Here is a 19,880-nt window from a genome sequence, read left to right on the forward strand (position 1 = left end):
GGCTCATTCAGGAGGTGCTAATTCTCGCGGCTGGGGGGCGAGAAATGTTACTGTTTCCAGATTAGCAACCATCTTGGGCTGCTTGCGCCACTCTCCCGAGAGTCCAACTAATCCAGTTGCCTCCGTGGTCCCGGCCCCATCCAATCCTTTGAAGCTAAATGCGTACTCGAGGAGGCCGAAGATAACGGCAGGGACCCTAGCTCAGAACCCCCTCCGGGCCAGCCCCGCAGAGGCAGCTCCGACCTCCCCATCATGGCGGCCGCCGGGCGGGGAAGCCGAGCCCGTGCGTCGCGTGCGTGCCTCATCTCCCTCCCCTCCCCCTCCTCGGCGGCGGCGGCGGCGGCAGAGGCGGCAGCGCTCGCCATTGCCGCTGGTGGCAGGAGGCTGCGAGGAGCCGGCGCGGTCGCAGTCTCCACGGCGCAGGCCCACGGTAGCGCAGCCGCTCTGAGGTGAGTGCCCTACCGCGCAATCTCCAGCTATTTCAGCCCCGGCGCAGCCGCAACACGCCGCCCGCCCGCCGGCCGGCCGGCCCGCCCCGCAGCCTGCACCCTGCCGCCCCCGGCTCCGGGCCTGGGCCCCCGCCGGATTCGGCCCGCCTCGGGCGGGGGGCCCCGGCCCGGCCCAGTCAAACCGCCACCCCGAGGATGCGCAGGCCGCACTAGGCCCCAGGCGTCCTGGCGGGCTCGGGAGGGAGGCGCTGCCCTCCCGAGAGCCCCAGGGTTCCGGCCTCCCCCGCCGCCTGAGGCTCTAGGGGCCGCGGCCTCCTCTCCACCGTGGAACCCGGGGCCCGGGCCCGGCCTTCCCGCGGGCTCGGGAGCGGGAGGCCCGGGAGAGCGCGCCGGGAGCGGGAGGTGGGCGGGCTGCGCGGGACCGGAGCCGCGGCTCCCCGCTCGCCCCCTCGGCCCTTCCCGAGGCTGGTCTGCGGGCGGCGCGGCGGGCTGGGCCGGGGCGCGGGAGCTGCTGTCTCCTGCGGGAGAGGAGGCTGGCTCTTGGGCGGCTTCCGAAGCTTCCCTCCCGCCGGGGTGGCGTGGGCTTGTTACCCAGGTAGACCGGGGGACGCTGGAATATGGCGCGTTGCCCACCTTCTTGCAAGTTAGGAGGCGGCCCGGGCAGCAGCGGCGGCAGTTGGAGGAGGAGGGCGCAAAGTCCTTTTGTACGCAGAAATAAGGAGCGACATTGTGTTTTCTTCCCCAGCTGAGATGCTGCCCGCGGAGGGGCCTCGGTTCTTCCTGTGCCTGGGGTGGTGGTCCCCTGGGTGAGGAGAGGGGGAGTGGCGCGACCCTCGGAAGGAACAGAACTGTTGCCACTGTAAAGACGGGGTCTTGGCCTTGTGCACGGGTATTATCTCATGTCCCCAGCCTTTCGGGGAACTCAAGGGTTTGCCCCTGCATGTTGTCCACCTCACTGTGCAGTGATGTCCACCGCCTCTCTCACCTGTTGTGTCGTTGCCGCTGGTCCCAAAGTTTCATAGTGCATCTGACTGTACCCATCAGAACTTGGAGTTGTTTAAAAATCTTAGTATTTTTAGGGCTTCAAATGATAATCTGCTCCAGCCAGTTGGAGGAGCTGTTGCCTGAACTCCATCCCTTCTTAAGCGTTAGATTAGAATATATTAATTCCTTACTTTAGAGCTGGTGTCAGTTGTGCTTAATTCTTTCTGTGGTCAGAGCAAAATTCACATTTTCTTAAGTGTGTAGAGACAATGTATCGGGAAACTTCTAAAGCGAAGGCAGTGTGAGTGAACCTGTCAGCTTGGACAGTGCTCACAGGAGAATGGGTATGTGCATCTCACCTTTTTCCCCAGGGCATCATCTGTGCCCACAGTGATCCTTTTCCTTTTCCTATTTCATCTTGGTCCAGGCCTTTAAAAAAAAAAAAATCCTTTTACTCTGGCTTTTAACAGTAAGTTATTGGGTTGTTTTTCACTCAAGGAAAGAGGGGAGGAGGGGCCTTGGAGATGCTGGGGATTTTTTGTTTGATTTGTTTTTAAAATTCAGTAGTAGTATCCCGAATCCCTAGAATTGTGTTTGAAATTAGTTTGACATGTTTTCTCATAAGGTAGTGAAAATATGAGTGTTCTATCTGCGCATGAGTGTAATTGCCTTGTTTTATGAGCAGGAGAGGAAACATACAATTATCACATGTAGTGCAGTATATTGGGTCCTAAATTGTGTGCAAAATTGTTTGTGTCAAGGGACTTTTTATTTTTTTCTGACAGGAGTTAGATGTGACTTTTGATTGGGTTCATGACAAAGACAAAAAATATAATGAGGTTAATAAATACTGCTTACTATTTTTTGGCACATCCTTATTTGAAATCCTTTGATTTCATCCTATGTGCCTTTCCCCTCCCCCGCCCAACGCAACATATATGACAAAAAATGACTTTTTGCTTAGTAGCTGTCATATTTCTTATTTAGCAAAAAAAAAAAAAATCTTAAGCCAAGCGTTTTCATGGAAATAGATTTCTTATCAGGTTTTAAGGAAATTTAGCTTCTGGATTTAGGAAGTAACTATAAGAACAGGAAATAATGAGAGACCTTGTCCAGATACAGAAAGGATTTCAGGTTTCCCTTCCAATTCATGTATATTCCCCAAATTATAGGTTTCTTGTTTTTACTGAATTGCAAATATACATCCATCTCTAATTTTGTTAGGGAGCTGAAGACAAACTCCCTATGATTTAAATACCTGAATTTGCATTGCCTATGTACTGTGAATTCAACCAGACCCCTGGGTTGGTCTTCGAGAAGTATTTTATGTGAAGTAATCACAAATGGGTAACTGTTTTAAGGGAAATTTAAGCTCCTTGGGGTCTGGGATTAACTTTTTTATACCTCTTTCCTTATATAATGATATTCAGTAAATAACTGGGGAATAATAATGATGAACAGTAATTTTTGGAATTAAAATTTTTTTTCAAAAGTATTTGAAAAGACATATTAACTTTTGGGTTTTGAAAGGTCTATGAATTGTCAGCCTGCAGAAGCACACCCTCCAGTCCTCTGGAGAACAGGAAGTTATTGCGTGTGTTCAGCTCCTGTCAGACCTCTTTAGGCAAGCCCAGCTTTGTGTGGCAGTGAGCTTGTTCATCTACTCAGTGCCACTGAAAAACTGGAAGTTTAAAGTGGGAACTCTGGTTGTTGAGTCTCAGAAGTGTCTACTCTAACCTCAAGAATTTGAGTGCACCCTCTTGGGTTGTAATTAGTCCAGGAAATGTGATATTTGAATTTAGATGTTTGTGACTGTGTGATGCTCATTAATTATATAATTATGTGTGTGTGTGTGTGTGTGTGTGTGTATATATATATGTATATAGTGTTTATTGTATTTGGAAAAGCAGCCTTAAAATAAATACCAATCTTTTATTTTCTAAAAAAAAAAAAAAATTAGAAGATTTTTCTCTCCGTTTTTTCATGTTTTTCTTGAGAGTTAAAGCTAGCCTGAGCTTACCCAAATATAGTTTTCCATAAATGCTCAGTAAAACAGCAATGAAAAAGAAACCTACTTGTTAAGCTTATTTAGACCAAGTCCAGTCATTGGGTGGGTTGTTTGTTTGTTTTGAGGCTCTGGATACATGTCAATTTTTGTGTATTATGTATCATAGTTCCTTTCTTATTAGCTAGGGGATAGATTATCCACTTTCTGGACTTTTCAGTTAGAACTTTTGTCCATCAATATTCTCCTAAGGTGAACAGGCTGGAAGAGAAAGAGTAAAAGGAGGTGAAACAAATCAATTTCAGGTGTTTCCAGAAGATTACAACCACATTGAGCTATTGGAAAGTTTTAATCCTGGAGCAACAAGAATGCTTTGTCTGAAGTTATTTCGATGTAATATGGACAAAACTTGGAAAATGAAAAGAATTTTTGACTGCTCAAGAAAAATAAGTGGATTATATATGCTTTGGAGCATACATTTTTTCTTTCTTTTTTTTTTTTTTTTTGAAGTGCAGTTCAGAATTAGGGTAATGAGTTTTTGACCCTGGTGCAGTTTAGTTACTGAAGCTTCAAACACATTTCACCATGTCTTTTTTTTTTTTTTTTTTTTTTTTGTCTTTTCACCAGGTCTGTATGCCTAAAATGTGAACATTTATATGAACTGAAGAAAAGACAGAAATACAAGTTGAGAGTGAGATTCTAGTATATTTTTAAAAGACAAAAAACAAAAAAAGTAGGGGACAGTTATGGCAGGTCTACCACATTTGTGATCTCTTGAGGCAAATCTGTATTCTGTCACCAACAGCAGTCTCTTAGAGGATAATTGTATCATATGGAATCTTCTCCAGAATCCCAGACCATGTAGCCTGCCTTATCAAACTGCTCCTAAGCTATCAGATCATTTCTTGAGGAAACCAGGTCTGTTAAGGGAGGTAGGGGTGTGTGTGTGTGTGTGTGTGTGTGTGTGTGTGAAAGTTGGTGGGGAGAAGAGGGAGAAAGGGTGATACTGATAAAAGAATCTAGTCTTATAGATTGGGATGATCACTGGAATTTTGGACATGTATTTTTAAAAGAAGCTAAAAGAGCTAATTATGTGTGGGTCATCTGGTGACTTAGACTACTATTTATAGTGTATTTAGTATATAAGCATATTATTTAGGTTAATTCATGCATGCTGATTTCTATGGTTATAAATGTGTAAATTTTGGTTGAGATAGTTGGACAAGTGGACATTTTCTTAAGAACTCTTAAATGGTGCCTGTTGGATAAACTATGCCAAACCTTTTTCAGAATCTTGAAGAATGAGATTTGTATGCATAAATGTTAAGACTATTTTTAAAAAGGAGCTTGTATTTTACTATTGGTATTGTAAAGTCTTTGCTTTTTAGAACTTGGAGAGTCTGTTTTGTTGCTGCTCCTGAATGCTAATGTGGTTAGGCTGGCAGCTAACCCTACAAAGAACAAGAGGAAGTGAGGAAATGTCCCCATGAAACCTTGCTTAAAACTAAGCAGTAGACTAGAAATGGGGAGTGAGGGACTAGGGGACTTAATTATTGTTTTATGTTCAAAAGGGGGCATACCCTCCATTGAGAAATAACCTTAACTATGTCCTCACTTTGGAGTTTTGCCATTCATTCACCAGACATTGATTAAAGACCTACTTTATTCCAGGCACGTGTTAAGTGCTACGGTAACATATAAACCACTGGCCTTTTCTACTAGGGGAGGAAGATAAGGGCTCAACTATCCATTCATATAGCATGTTGAGAAGTAAAGAAAAATTGGTGTGGGATTTATAGAGGGAGAGGGTGAGTGATGCAAGTAGAAAGTGAGGTTAGGGAAGACTTCATGTAGGAGATCTTTAAGTAGGGCTTGGAAAGGTGAGTCGCTGTTTCGCCTGATGGAGAAGAGGCTAGGAGAAGGGCATTGATAGTCTGAGAAATAGCCAGTAGACTTTTCTGTACTTAGGGAGTAGTGGGAAATGAAGCTGATGAGGTTGTTGTGACCTGATTGGGAACAGCATGGGGGAGTTCAAAGATTAGAGTTCGTTAATGAATGATGATGCCTTTAATTAAGATAGGGAATGTATTGGAATAACAGAATTTGAGGAAGAAGGTAATAGGGTATGGTTCTAAATGTGGGAATCGAGATATGTCATATAGGTCCCTATTGACAGATTTGGGCTGGCGCAGAAAGGGAAGTGGGGATCAATTATGAGATTTGTATTCATTAGCATAATGTCATCTAGAAATTGCCAAAGAGTATAAAATCAGGACTGAAGAAAAGACTAAGGGTGACCTTGCCAAGCAGCTACATTTGTAGGTCAGGTGGAAGAAGAGGGGCTTATGAAGGAAGTTGAAAAAGAATGGCTAAAGAGGTAAGATAAATAGTATGGGGTTGAAGAAGCTGAGTCTAGAGGGTAAGGGAATTTTAATGGGGAATTTAGCAACCTGAAATACTACAGAGAGCTCATTAGGGTGAAAACTGGATTTGGCAATTCAGAGATAAAAGGAATTTTCAGAGATAAAAGGTGTGTGTGTGTGTGTGTGTGTGTGTGTGTGTGTGTATGCATGTGTATTGTTTTGCCAGGAATCATGATAGTTTAAACACAATAGATTTCTGGAGCATTATTGAATACGGGGGGTAAGGCTTATAAAACCCGATTTAATAGATGACCCATGCTTAGAAATAGGTCCTATTCTTCCCCTTCTCTTACGGGAATTACAGTATAAAAGCTTTGGGAGGAAACTTAAATTCTAACAGAGTTTATAGATTTGGGGTGCCTGGGTGGCTCAGTTGGTTAAGCATCGACTTTGGCTCCGGTCATGATCTCGTGGTTCGTGAGTTCGAGCCCCATGTGGGCTCTGTGCTGACTGACTGCTTGGAGCCTGGAGCCTGCTTCGGATTCTGTGTCTCCCTCTCTCTCTGCCCCTCCCCCCCTCATGCTCTGTCTCTGTCATAAATAAACATTAAAAAAAATAATGGAGTTTATAGATTTGAGTGTATAGTATAGTATGTTTGAGTTTATAGTCTCTTAAAATACAAATTCCTCTTGAAAAGTTTTGAGGTTTTATAATATTTACATGTTAAGTGCAGAGGTATTTTAACCTGGGTTTTATAGTTCTGGGACTCATGGATATATTTTGGCCATGTAACCCTGATCTCTTGAAATTGTATGAAAAATTTTGTATGTGTGTGTGATTTTTCTGGGGAGAGGGTCCATAACTTTTCTGAGATTCTCAAAGCATTCTTGACACACAGAAAAGTCAAAGGCCTTTTCAGTATTGGTAATTCAGTCAGATATTTATTGTGTTAGTTGTCTGAAATCAGTTAACCGGATTGACTGGGACAGACCAAGGGGAAGAAATTTTGAGTGAGTATCTCAAGTGAGGAACTTTGGGAAGATCTGAGGCACCTCTAGGAGATGGGACTACGAGCACCAGAAGGAAGGTGGGAGGAATGTCAAAGCAAAGCTTCACCAGTTTCAGAATCTTGCCAAGTCTTCTGGATTCCTTGGGGTTTTGTTTTGTTTTCTGGGTTTTTTGTTGTTGTTGTTGTTGTTGTTGTTGTTGTTGTTTTATACTCCAGGATTCACACTAGTATATGACTATCTATTCATGCACTATATACAGTGGGCTTTGTGAGAGATCAAGTTACTATTTTATTTTTATTTTATTTATTTAATTTTTATTTTTTTAATGTTTATTCATTTTTGAGAGACAGAGTGTGAGCGGGGGAGGGGCAGAGAGAGAGGGAGACAATCCAAAGCAGGCTCCAGGCTCTGAGCTGTCAGCACAGAGCCCGATGCAGGCATTGAACTCACGAACTGTGAGATCAAGACCTGAGCTGAAGTCAGACACTCAACCGACTGAGCTACCCAGGCTCCCCTCAAATTACTATTCTAAAGAGAAAATAAGTTTTGAAAGAAATCTAACTGGTTCATAGATTGCACTAAAATTTTTTTAAGTTGGGAGTTGCTTGTACTTTGGAAATTTTCTAAAATGCACAAATGTTTCAGTCCACTCATTTGGGGCAAGAAATTCTCTCCTTGCTTAATTTTTCTGACCATGAAATGAAAATACCATTGGACCCCTATAGGGTCTTGCAGAAGTATGACAGTTATGGAAGGGCAGAGAAAAGGGGACAGAGGATCTGAAGCAAATTCTGCACTGACAGCAGTGAGCCCCATGTGGGCTCGATCTCACAAACCAATCATGACCTGAGCCAAAGTTGGATGCTTGACCGACTGAGTCACCCAGCGCCCCAGAAGTTTAGGCAAATTTTTAATAATGTTCCATATTAGATCTTATTTATTCCAAAATTATTTCATTCTAAAATTTTAGATAACTGGTCATTTTTACTTTCTTCCTCTATAATTTTTGGATCTTTGATATCAGGAGACAGTTTGTTAGCTAGGCCCTAGGTTCGGGGTGATCTCCAACTTATTTTGAGAGAGTGCGTGCATGTGCACGTGTACATGAGTGAGTGGCAGAGAGATGGGGAGAGAATCCCATCTAATAGTGCAGAGCCTGACCTGGGGCTTGATTCCATGAACCATGAGATCATGACCTGAATTGAAATCAAGAGTCAGAGGCTTAGCTGGCAGCCACCCACATGGCCCAGTGATCTCCAACTTTTGATTGTCATCCTTACAAGTAAAATTTTGAGCTCACATTCTGAATCACATTTATTTATAAATGATGTTCCTGTGCTCTTGTCCTAATACATTTATGTGCTTTATAAACAATATAGAAGGTGGGGCGCCTGGGTGGCTCAGTTGGTTCAGCGTCCAATTTCGGCTCAGGCCATGATCTCAGGGCTTGTGGATTTGAGCCCGACGTTGGGCGCTGTGCTGACATTTCAGAGCCTGGAGCCTGCTTCAGATTCTGTCTCCCTCTCTCCCTGCCCCCTCCCCCGCTTGCACTCTCTCTCTCTCTCTCTCTGTCTCTCAAATATATAAATAAAAACATTAAAAAAATAAAAGTGTATAGAAGGTAGGAATTTTAAAAGGACAAGGTAAAGGTGAAATAGTTTTTTTTGATGTCTTGCAAATTGAGTTGATGGTGGTTCAGTAGCTTATTAGTTTGATTAGCTTATTTTTATATTTGTTCATAACTCACGTGTTTTCTATAATTAATGCCAGCAATGTTTTTCTAAAGTGCTCATTTATTTATTTTAAAAGAGTTGTTTATTTTTAAGAGAGAGAGTTGTGTGCACACACCTGGGGTAGGGGCAGAGAGAGGGAGACAGAGGATCTAAGGCAGGCTCCATGCTGACAGCAGAGAGTCAGATGCTGGACTCGAACTCCTGAACCATGAGATCAGGACCTAAGCCAAAGAGCGACGCTTAACTGACTGAGCCACCCAGCGACCCAATGCCAGCAATTTTTTATAGAATACCCTATAGAAGTATTGGTAAATGCAAGAAAGCAATGAATAAATATTTTGGGTAATCTTAAGCATAGAAAATGTGTGCTTGTAACTTGTAATTAGCTTGTGTATGTGGATTATCTTTACAGTCACTAACCCTACAGATAAGATTCCTAAATAGAATTGGAGTATTTTTTTTTTTAATGTTTATTTATTTTGAGACAGAGCGAGACAGAGCATGAGCGGGGAAAGGGCAGAGAGAGAGAGAGGGAGACACAGAATCGGAAGCAGGCTCCAGGCTCTGAGCCGTCAGCCCAGAGCCCGACGCGGGGTTCAAACTCATGGATGGCGAGATCGTGACCTGAGCTGAAGTTGGATGCTCAACCGACTGAGCCACCCAGGCGCCCCAAGGAGTATTTTATCTTATCCTTTGTTTGCTGCGTTTTGGTCCTTTGTCTTTTTTTGTTGTTGTTTAGAAACATACTTTTTTAAAATGTTTATTTACTTTTGAGAGAGCGCAAGCGGGGGAGGGGCAGAAAGAGGGGGACAGAGGATCCGAAGTAGAAGTAGGCTTTGTGCTGACAGGCTGACAGCAGGGAGCCCCAGGTGGGACTCGAACTCATGAACTCATGAACCGTGAGATCATGACCCTAGCCGAAGTCAGACGCTGAACTGACTGAGCCACCAGGTGCCCTAGTCCTTTGTCTTTTATTAAACAATTATGAAATAAAATTCTTAGCCCCTACATAAAAATAACCCACCAATTAAAGAACCAACCAAGGCTTGCTAAATAAAAATGCCATCACAGAAGTAGTCTTTTGATCCAAAACTGGCTTCAGGTACTAAGTCTAAGAAAGTAATGATTCTGACATCACCAGTTATATAACGGAATGTTAAAATTTTTGTCTTTTCTTCCTTAATTTTTGGTTCTATATTTTAAAAGTTTTTCTATATTGAAAATAAATAATTTTTGTAGTGAGCAATTTAACAAAGAAAACAACCCAAAAAACCCTTCAAGTTAAATGGTTATCTTTGATTTATAAGCATATAGGTGATTTTCATCTTTTTTCTTGTAACTTTCAAACTATCTTTAGTGAAAATGCGTTAACTTTTATAACCTCGCCGCCCCCCCCCCCCCCCCCCCCCCCCCCGCCCGACACACACACACACACAAGCATGGATGATATAATTACGGCCCTAAGGACTCACTGTCAGATTTTGGGCAGGCAAGTTATTTATCCTCACTGGGCCTGTTGTCTCACTTGAAAAATGAAGAGGATAGAAATGATATCTAAAATTTCTTCTGAATAAAAATTCCTTCTAAAATTAATTCTGAGTCTGTGTTATGACATGTTAATAAATCTGGTATTTTCTTAAAGTAAAAAGGTATGTATATGTGTTCATTGTAAGAAAGCAAAAAGAAGAAAATTTAAAATATACATACAAATTTACAAAAATTTGTTCAAATTTACAAAAATGTACAAAAATACAAAGATAATGAATAATATTTTAGTTTTGGATATTCCTTTAGGAGTATATGTATGTGCATGCACATACTGTATATGATAAATGGAATTATACCCTGCATATTGTTTTGAACCAAAAATGTCTGAGGATATTTAATTCATCTGTTTATCTTTGCCCTGAAATATTCTTAGTGCAGCAGTTGTAAATCCGTTTGTTTTAATGAAATATTAAAGATATTTAAAAGTTTCTCTCCAAATTCAAATTTGTTCAGAAAATGCTTGCTGTTTGTTTCGTGCTCTGTGTGGTTTTGCTGAGGTAAGGATAACTTGGAGTAAGGGCGAAAGGGCTTGCCTGTGAAAGCTTACTTAGTGAAGAATGAAAGCTAAATCCTGGGTTAACCTCAATTTCATTCACATAATAATTCGTTTTTTCTCCACCCTGCTCTCATACTTCCTGAGCTAAGATGTCTATTTGCAAGGTAGTTTCTGAAGTGAACAAGTTCATCTCAATATATTATTGGTTCTTTTATTTTACCCTGGGACCTTCTGAGTCTTTCTGTTCTTATTGAGAACAAATTAGATATTAGTAGCATCAGTAGTATAATACAGAAGTATTAATACTTGGGTTTTTAAGCATCATGGGGATTTCAAAAGATTTTGTACATATAAAATTAAATATGTGTACAAATATAAAATGTTACGTAATCTCATTTGTGCTTCCCCTCAGTGAAGGACGTGGTATATATAATACTAATTTTATGTAAAATAACTTGATTTTTCTCAAAGTTAACTTCCTTAAAGGTTTTATACAGTGGATTCTCTTTGCAGTTGGTAACATAACCCAATTTTCCTGCCTTCTCATTTAGGTCTGTCTTTAATCCCTCTGGTAGTTGGTTTGCTTTTTGTATTTTATACAAAATGGAAAACAAACCTAGGGTAAATAGTTCCTTAGTTATGGCAACTAATGTCCAAAGCAATTTAGTCCTTTTTCAAGCAAGTATAGTGTAAAGCCTGTGGAAGTGTGTGTCAGAAGAAAAAAGTTTGTTTATTCTCTTCCCTTTTACTTTGAAGATTAGAATCTTTTTTAGGAGAAAAACTATACCTGACAGTTAAGATGCTTAAGTCAGGGCCGCCTGGGTGGCTCAGCTGGTTAAAGCGTCCGACTTTGGCTCAGGTCATCATCTCCTGGTTCGAGGGTTCAAGCCCCATGTTGGGCTCTGTGCTGACAGCTCAGAGCCTGGAGCCTACTTGGGATTCTGTGTCTCCCTCTCGCTCTACCTCTCCTCTCCTCACACTCTCTCAAAAATAAACATCAAAAAAATTTTTTTGAAAAAAAGATGCTTAAATCAATGTCTTCCAGACAGCGAGAGGTAGAAAATCTGAGAATAATACGTACAAACTTATTGCCTGTTAAACTTGTTTTCAGTTTTTGTGTCCAAAATACTTGAGAACAGTAGCTAATTCTAAGTTGAGAGTCCACCAAGATGAATTGTCTTTATTCTGAAGAAATCCATTTTGTAGCCAGAGAGTGGTATATATCCAAATATCCAGTGCCCTTTAAATAGGTAATCTTTGTTTAGTAGTAATTTAGGGCTTTGAGTACAGTAGTGATTCTTGTCTTTTAGGTTAGCATGATTTTGAAATTATCTTTTTTTTAAGAATAATGATTACTGGGGAGCCTGGATGGCTCAGTCAGTTGAGTGTTTGACTTCAGCTCGGGTCGTGATCTCACAGTTTGTGGGTTCGAGCCCTGTGTCGGGCTCAGTACTGACAATTCAGAGCCTTGGAGCCTGCTTCAGATTCTGTGTCTCCTCTCTCTGCCCCTCCCCCGCTCGTGCTCTCTCTCTCTCTCTCTCTCTCTCTCTCAAAAATAAATAAATGTTAAAAAAAATTTTTTTAAGAGAATTGATTACTTTGTAACAATAACTGGTTTCCCTTAATGATAAAAGTCTGTGCAGTTGTTCCATGTAAATATGCACACTCAGATTCGGCCTACAGTGAAGTTTCAGAACCCTATATCCAATGGCCCAGTTGGCATTTCTTGGATGCTTCAGAAGCACTTCTCAAAATGAAATTCCCTTATCAAACTTGGTCCTGTTCAGCTCTGGCTCACCTCAGTGAATGGTACCACCATTTCATCTGGTTTCTTAGAAACTTTCATCTTTCAGTGCCACCAAATCCTTTAGAAAGTTTATTTAACTCTCTAAACTCAATTTGCCCTCTTCATTTCACCTTTACCACTTATGTCTGAGTTGCTATGGTTTCTTTCTTGGACTGTTGGAATAACCTCCGACTGGTCTACCTGCATCCACTCTGGCTAAGCCCTAGTCCATTCTCCTCAGTGCAGCCAGAATGAATCGATCTTTTCTAAATACACAGCTCTGGTCATTTCCCCCATTGAATTTAGGATGAAGACAAAGCTCTTTTATGTGGTACCTGGTAACTTTTGGACTCATTTTGTATCAGTCATGCTCCCCTAACTATAAGGTCTTTCCTGCTGGTGTTCCTTCTGCCTGGAAAGCTTTTCCCTTTCGTCTCTTTTTAGTAAAATCATATACATTTTATGACTTTGAGGTCTTTATGACTTTGAGGTCTATCCTCGAGCATAATTTCCTCAGGAACTTTATTCAGATCTCCCTCATTTTTGCACTTTACCATGTGTGTTATACGTGTCATTTTACATTTGTTTGTATATTACTCGATACATGTCTGTCTTTCCCACCGGCTTGTAAAGCTTCATGATCATAGATACAAACATAGTGTCCATTATCAACCACAGTGCCTGACAATGTAACAAGCAGTCAGTATTTATTTGAATGATTGTGGAAACATTGCAAAATTCATTTAATATTTTACCTTATTACCACTTTGTGGTGCCATCTAATACTTTATAATTTCTGGGAACGCCGGGTGGAACCAGATTCTAAGTCATCTAAGCCACCCCCTTCCCCAAAGTTACATGATCATCAGTCTCTCCTTGAACACATCCAATGATAGGAAATTTACTACTTAACAAAGGCTGTTTAATTTTTAATCTTTAAGACATAAATTAGAAAACTTAAATTTCTCCCTGTAAGTTTTCCCTGCTGGTCCTACCTTTTGTTCTCTAGGACTTCCCAAATCAATATTTTATATTTTCTTTATAAAGTCCTCTGAGTTGCCTTTTTTTTAAAAAAAAAGTTTATTTTTGACAGAGAACATGCAAGTGGGGGGAAGGGCAGAGAGAGCGGGAGAGAGAATCCCAAGCAGGCTCTGCACTGTCAGTGTGGAGCCTGATGCCATGGGGCTGGATCCCACAAAACCGTGAGATCATGACCTGAGCCAAAATCAAGAGTCAGATGCTTAACCAACTGAGCAGGTGCCCCTTTTGAATTGTCTCTTGGTTTAAGTGTCCCTGGGACCTTCAGCCTTCTTGGAAAGGTAATGGGGTATGCTGGAAAGAGTTGAGGGGGCTGTTTCCTAGGGCTACCATAACAAATTACCATAAAGTAAGTGCCTTAAAATAACAGAAATTCTCTCATAGTTCTGGAGCCCAGAAGTCAGGAATCAGGTGTTTGTAGGGCCACAATCCCTCTGGAGGCTCTAGGGAGGAATCTTTTCTTTACCACTTCATGCTTTTGGTGACTGCTAGCTTTCCTTGACTTGTGGCTATATGCCTCTGTGAGCTACTCTCTGTATAATCTCTGTTGGCCTCACTCCTATAAGGGCACTTGTCATTAGATTTTGGACCAACCTGGGTAATCCAGGGTGATCTCCTCATCTCAAGATGCTTAGTTTAGTTATATCTGAAAGACCCTTTTTTTCCGAATAAGGTAACACTCGCAGGTTCCAGGAATTAGGATGCGGACTTACCTTTTGGGGAGCCACCATTCAATCTGTTACAGGGGCTCTGGGTTTAAATCCTGTTAATGCTAAGTTGCGTGCAAATTTGAGCATGTTACTTGCCCTTTCTGAGTCTGAATCTCTGTAATCTTAAGACAGGGTTAGTAATGCCTGTATCATTGGTAATGTGAAGATTTAAGAAAAATTCATGTGAAGGGAGCACCTGCATAGCACGGTTGGTTAAACATCCAACTTCAGCTCAGGTCATGATTTTGTGTTTCATGAGTTTGAGCCCCTGTGTCAGTCTCTGTGCTGACAGCTCAGAGCCTGGAGCCTTCGGATTCTGTCTTTCTGTCTGTCTGTCTGTCTGTCTGTCTCTCTCTCTCTGCCCCTCCCCCACTTGCACTCTTTCAAAAATAAACATTAAAAAAAAATTCATGTGAAGTACTTTCCACATGATAGCTAACTCATTAAATGTTGCCTTCCACATATCAAACTATCCTGACCCTACTGTGCTTTGTTAGGGTCTCTAGATGTTATGTGTGGCCTAGAACCCAGCACGAGTTGTGAGATTGGCCTGATAAGTACAAACTACAGTGGGTATTTGTATTCTGGGCACTGTGTAGCCACTATGATTAATAAGCCCACATTTGAATATGTGTATTGTAGCCACATCATAAGATTGGCTTGTTAAACCGGGAAATTGGTTAAAACCTCCATCTTTTTTTATTGGTGTAACTATTAAATCCAAAGCGTGTAGTTAGGTTTTAGACCCAGGTGTACATTGTTACGCGTTATGTTGTGTGTTACGAGTGTTACCTTATCAAGTCATGGTGCCTAGTGCATAGTAGTAGCTCTATTCTGAATTTTATGTTGCTGCGTGGTTTAAAGGAGTCTTTAGACTTACCTACTCTGGTGGTATTCCGAGAATATTTCTTAAAGCAAATGCTGTAGTGAATATAAAAAAGAAAAAAGTTGCCATTGAAGTAGCAACTATATCAACGCCGGGCAGGTGGATAGCATTGTTAGGTGCTCCTTCTGTAATCAGGTCTTGGTTGATGGACAGGCTGCTTTTGATTCTTCTGTCAGGTATATGAAATGTGTGTCCACTGCTTATGTGATAAATATGCATTTAATGATTTCCATACCTACTAGTAGTGTTTGGAATTTGCATTTGAGATAAAAGACTAGAGGAATGGATGATGTACAAGTGATGTTCTAAAAATATTTATTTTGGGGGCACCTGGGGCATCTGACCTCGGCTCAGGTCATGATCTTGTGGTCCATGGGTTTGAGCCCCACATCAAACTCTTTGCTGACAGCCAGAGCTGGAGCTTGCTTCAGATTCTGTGTCTCCCTCTGTCTCTCTTTCTGCCCCTCCCCCACTTGTGTTCTCCTTCCTCTCTCTCTCTCAAAAATGAATAAACATTAAAAAATTAAAAATATTTATTTTGCATAAGTTTTATATGCACATGGCTAAAAGATCAAATAATATAAAAGGAATACAGTGGAAAAAATGAGTTTCTCTTCCAGTCTCCCTCTCCAGAAATCACCACCACTGCCAGTTTCTTGTGTATCCTTTAAGGTAGGCTAAGCAAAAAGTGTGTTTGTATCTCCCTTTTTAAAAACACAAATGATTGCTTATGTGCATATGGTCCTTTAGAAAGTGCTTCCCTTCCACCCCCTTTTTGGAATGACATCTTTTGTGTCCTGATCCCCAGCACCAGTGTAGGATTTCTAGGGGGTTTTTTTCCCTATTGTTGAGAGGCAGGGAACCAAATTCCATGGCTTTCCATTACTAATTTGATTGTGTGGGATGCATTTCCAGTGGAGTTGTATATTATATAGTCCTTTGTGAAAGACTTCTCTTTATAGGCTAAGTTTATACCAGAGAAATAAAACCAATTTAATTCGGGCCATTTATTTAGAAAACTAGTAAAGAAAAAACTATCACTTCAGATTGGTTTAACATGTTATCTTGGTATTGCTTAAGCCCTTTTTATGCTTGCTTAAAGACTTACTCATTTTTGATTATATCGACAGCAGGGCCAAATAAATTACTTCATGAGCCTGGTAGGTAGCACAGGCCTAGTTAGGAAGAGCTGGGATGCCCAAGAACAGATGGTCCGTGACGGTGGTCACACTTTTGACCTTGGGTTATGATTTGTGTTTTCTATTTTTTTCTCTTATTATACTGGTTCTTAATCTTTTTCTCAGGGCCCTTTTATATCCTTAAAAATTACTGAGGTTTATGTGGGTTATAACTTTTGATATTTACTGTATAAGAAATTTAAACAGCAATTTTTAAATGTTTATTAATTAATTTGAAAATAATGGTGCACACTACATGTTATAGAAAAAACTGTATTTTCCAAAACAAAAATTTAATGATGAGTATTGTTTTACAGTTTGTGGAAATCTTTTTAATGTTTGGCTTGACAGAGGACAGCTGGATTCTATCTGTTTTTGCATTCAGTCTGCTGAGTATGTTGCTTTGGTTGAAATATATGGAAAACATCCCATCTCATACCAAATATGTAGTTGGAAAAGGGAAAAGCGTTTTAAGAGCCTTTTAGGATAATTGTGGATACTCTTCTTTGATATTACACCAAAACTCAGCAATATTAATTTCTTAAAGGTGAGTTGCCGTGGAGATTCAGAAACCATAATTGTACTTTGTTTGGCTCCAGTCTATTGGCTTCTCATACACTTTGAAAGAATCTTTTAACCCATGCATGATTTTATAACATCATACATTGGTCAATTTGGAAAATATCAGTTTACTGAGTTAGGCATACCTTCCAACTATTGTCACAAAAATCATGTTCATTAACACTACCACGGATCTTTTCCAAAAAGGCTTTTTAAAAGTAAGAGAAAGCTATCAGGCTCACCGTGGCAGATACAAGTTTTCCAAAATCCTAATTATCATTTGAAATCCCCCAATTTTATCATTGGCAACAAATACTGTCGGTTATTTTCCTTGAAGTGACAGGCTCACTTGTTATTTTTGAAAAAATATTTGTCCTTTCTCCAGGTCTGAATAACCATATAGTTTGTTTATTAGCTGCTCTTTGAAGTATAGTAAAGTGAAGTAAAGTAAAGCTCTTTGAAGTGAAATAAAAATGGTGTTTTTGGGGAAAAAAATAGCTAATTGAGTTTGCAGCTCAAAGCATGATACGTCTGCTTTTGAAACAGCATGCTTCTGAACACAGAATTGCTTTATGAATACTTTCCATTTGGTTATACAGAAGAGTCAAGAGACAAGAACTCAAGGGTGAAGATTTAATAAAATTAATAGTTTTTACTCTTTCATCAACACGTTCTTCAATAAAATCGACTGTTTTACTGTGTGCACATAACGATGCAGTATATATGGTGCTAAGGTGGCAGTAGTTTTACCCTACCGTTGAGTTTACACCGTTTGTGCAAATATAAGCACAGTGAAAAAGGCACATGTCTTGGCTGTTAAATTGTTCTGAGACCAATTGTGTTTTTTTTAGTGTTTTTATTTATTTTTGAGGGGGGGCGGGGTAACAGAGGATCTGAAGTGGGCTCCACACTGACAGCAGAGAGCCCGATGTGGGCTCAAACTCACAAACTGCAAGATCATGACCTGAGCTGAAGTCAGAAGCTTAACTGCTCAACCGACTGAACCACCCAGGCACCCTGAGACCAGTTCTAATGTGCGTGTGTGTGTGTGTGTGTGTGTGTGTGTGTGTGTGTGTGTCTCGGAGAGGTGGTTTCCTATACATACAACCAAGCAATTCCTGGGCACCAGCAGGGTATCCAAGAATTCAAGTCAATTCTGACACTATTGACCCAGAGATAGCATCAGGTTAAGGGCTCAATCCCATAAGACTGCCCCCTGGCCCCCTACTTCAGGCACCAGTCACAAGTCCCAGGCTGTTACCTGTGCCTCTGACCAACTAGCTGCAGATGGAGGTTGCAATGACTCCCTCCCACTCAGAATGCTAATCACAAGTCCATTTTGTACCTATACTTCTAACTGGCTGGCGGTAAATCAGACATTCCCACGAGGTTTTACTCATTTGCTAGAGAGGCTCGCAGAACTGAGGGAAACATTTATTTTTACCAGTTTATTAAAGGATATAGCAAAGGAAATCAATCAACAGCCAGGTAAAGAGAGACATCGGGCAAGGGATGGGAAGAGGGCGGAGAGGGCACGGGATTTCCGTGCCTTCTACAGGCGTGCGACTCTCCCAGCATTTCTATATGTTCACCAACCTAGAAACTTTCTGGACACAGTCCTTTGGGTTTTTATGGAGGCTTTGTTATGTAGTCATGATTGACTAAGTCTTTGGCTATTGGCTGATGAAACCTTCAGCCCCTCTCCCCCTTCCTGGAGGTGGGGGTGGGGCCAAAAGTTCTTCCCTGCCCTTTTGTAGACTCCCAAAGTCACCTTAAATAACATAACAAAAGAAAGATAGTTTGGTTGGTCAACGTTATCACCAGAAATTATAAGGGTTTTAGGAGCTGTGAGGCAGGAACTGTGGACAGAGATCAAAATACAATACTGGGCATTTACCCCCCAAATACAAAAACACTAATTTATGGGGCCCCTGGGTGGCTCAGTCTGGCTCTGAACTGCCAGCTAGCTCGGAGCCTGAAGCCTGCTTCAGGTTCTGTGTCCTCCCTCTCTCTGTCCCTGCCCTGCTTGTGCTCTCTTTCTCAAAAATAAATAAATAAACATTAAAAAACCCCACATTAATTCAAATTGGGTTTTTTTTTTCCCCTGAGGGAGAGCATTAGGGGAGGGGCACAAGAAGGAGGGGAGAGAACCTTAAGCAGACTCCACCCTTAGCACAGCGCTGCCCTACCTGGGGCTTGATCTCATGACTGAGATCATGACCTGAGCCAAAATCAAGAGTCACACGAGGGGCGCCTGGGTGGCTCAGTCGCTTGGTTATCCGACTCAGCTCAGGTTATGATCTCACAGTCCAGGAGTTCGAGCCCCGTGTCGGGCTCTGTGCTGACAGCTCAGAGCCTGGAGCCTGCTTCAGATTCTGTGTCTCCCTCTCCCTCTGCCCCTAACCCACTCACATTCTGTCTCTGTCTCTCTCAAAAATAAACATTTAAAAAATTTTAAAAAAGTCGCACGTTTAGCCATCTGAGCCACCCAGGCACCCCCCAGAAACACTAATTCAGAGAAATACATGCATTCCTATGTTTATTGAAGCATTATGTGCAATAGCCAAGATATGGAAGTAGCCCAAGTGTCCATCCATAGATAAATGGATAAAGAAGATGTGGTATATACACACAATGGAATATTATCCAGCTGTAAAAGAGAATGAAATCTTACCATTTGCAACAACATGAGGAGAGCTAGAGAATATAATGCTAAGTGAAATAAGTCAACCAGAGAAAGACAAATACCAAATGATTGCACTCATGTGAACTTTAAGAAACAAAACAAATGAACAAAGAAAAAAAAAAAAAGAGAAACAAACCAAGAAACAGACTCTTAATTGTAGAGAACAAACTGATGGTTAATAGAGGGGGGGTGGCGGATGGAACAGGTGACAGGGATCACTTACTGTGATGCTGTGATGAGCACTCAGTATAGAATTGTTGAATCACTATATTGTACACCTGAAACTAATATAACACTGTATGTTAACTATAATGGTCATCCCCCATTTGGATGACCAAATATATATTTCTTGTAAATCACAGTATCACAGTTACTACACAAATAGTTTTGATCTCATGGATCCCTTGAAAAAGTCACAGGGGTCCTAGGGTTCCACGGTTCACTTTG

General features: G+C 41.2%; 1 protein-coding gene across 5 annotated transcripts in view; it reads left to right on the top strand.

The window, feature by feature from the left end:
* The first annotated feature begins 343 nt into the window (after window positions 1–343).
* NRF1 (nuclear respiratory factor 1) overlaps window positions 344–19,880 on the top strand; it is a 142,856-nt gene continuing 123,319 nt past the window's right edge. For all 5 annotated transcript variants that reach the window (XM_042924387.1, XM_042924388.1, XM_042924406.1 and 2 more), the window contains exon 1: window positions 344–449. The gene's annotated coding sequence lies outside the window, so the exon portion shown is untranslated. The remainder of the gene's footprint in view (window positions 450–19,880) is intronic.

Source organism: Panthera leo, chromosome A2, assembly GCF_018350215.1.
Source record: "Panthera leo isolate Ple1 chromosome A2, P.leo_Ple1_pat1.1, whole genome shotgun sequence".
Classification (NCBI taxonomy): domain Eukaryota; kingdom Metazoa; phylum Chordata; class Mammalia; order Carnivora; family Felidae; genus Panthera; species Panthera leo.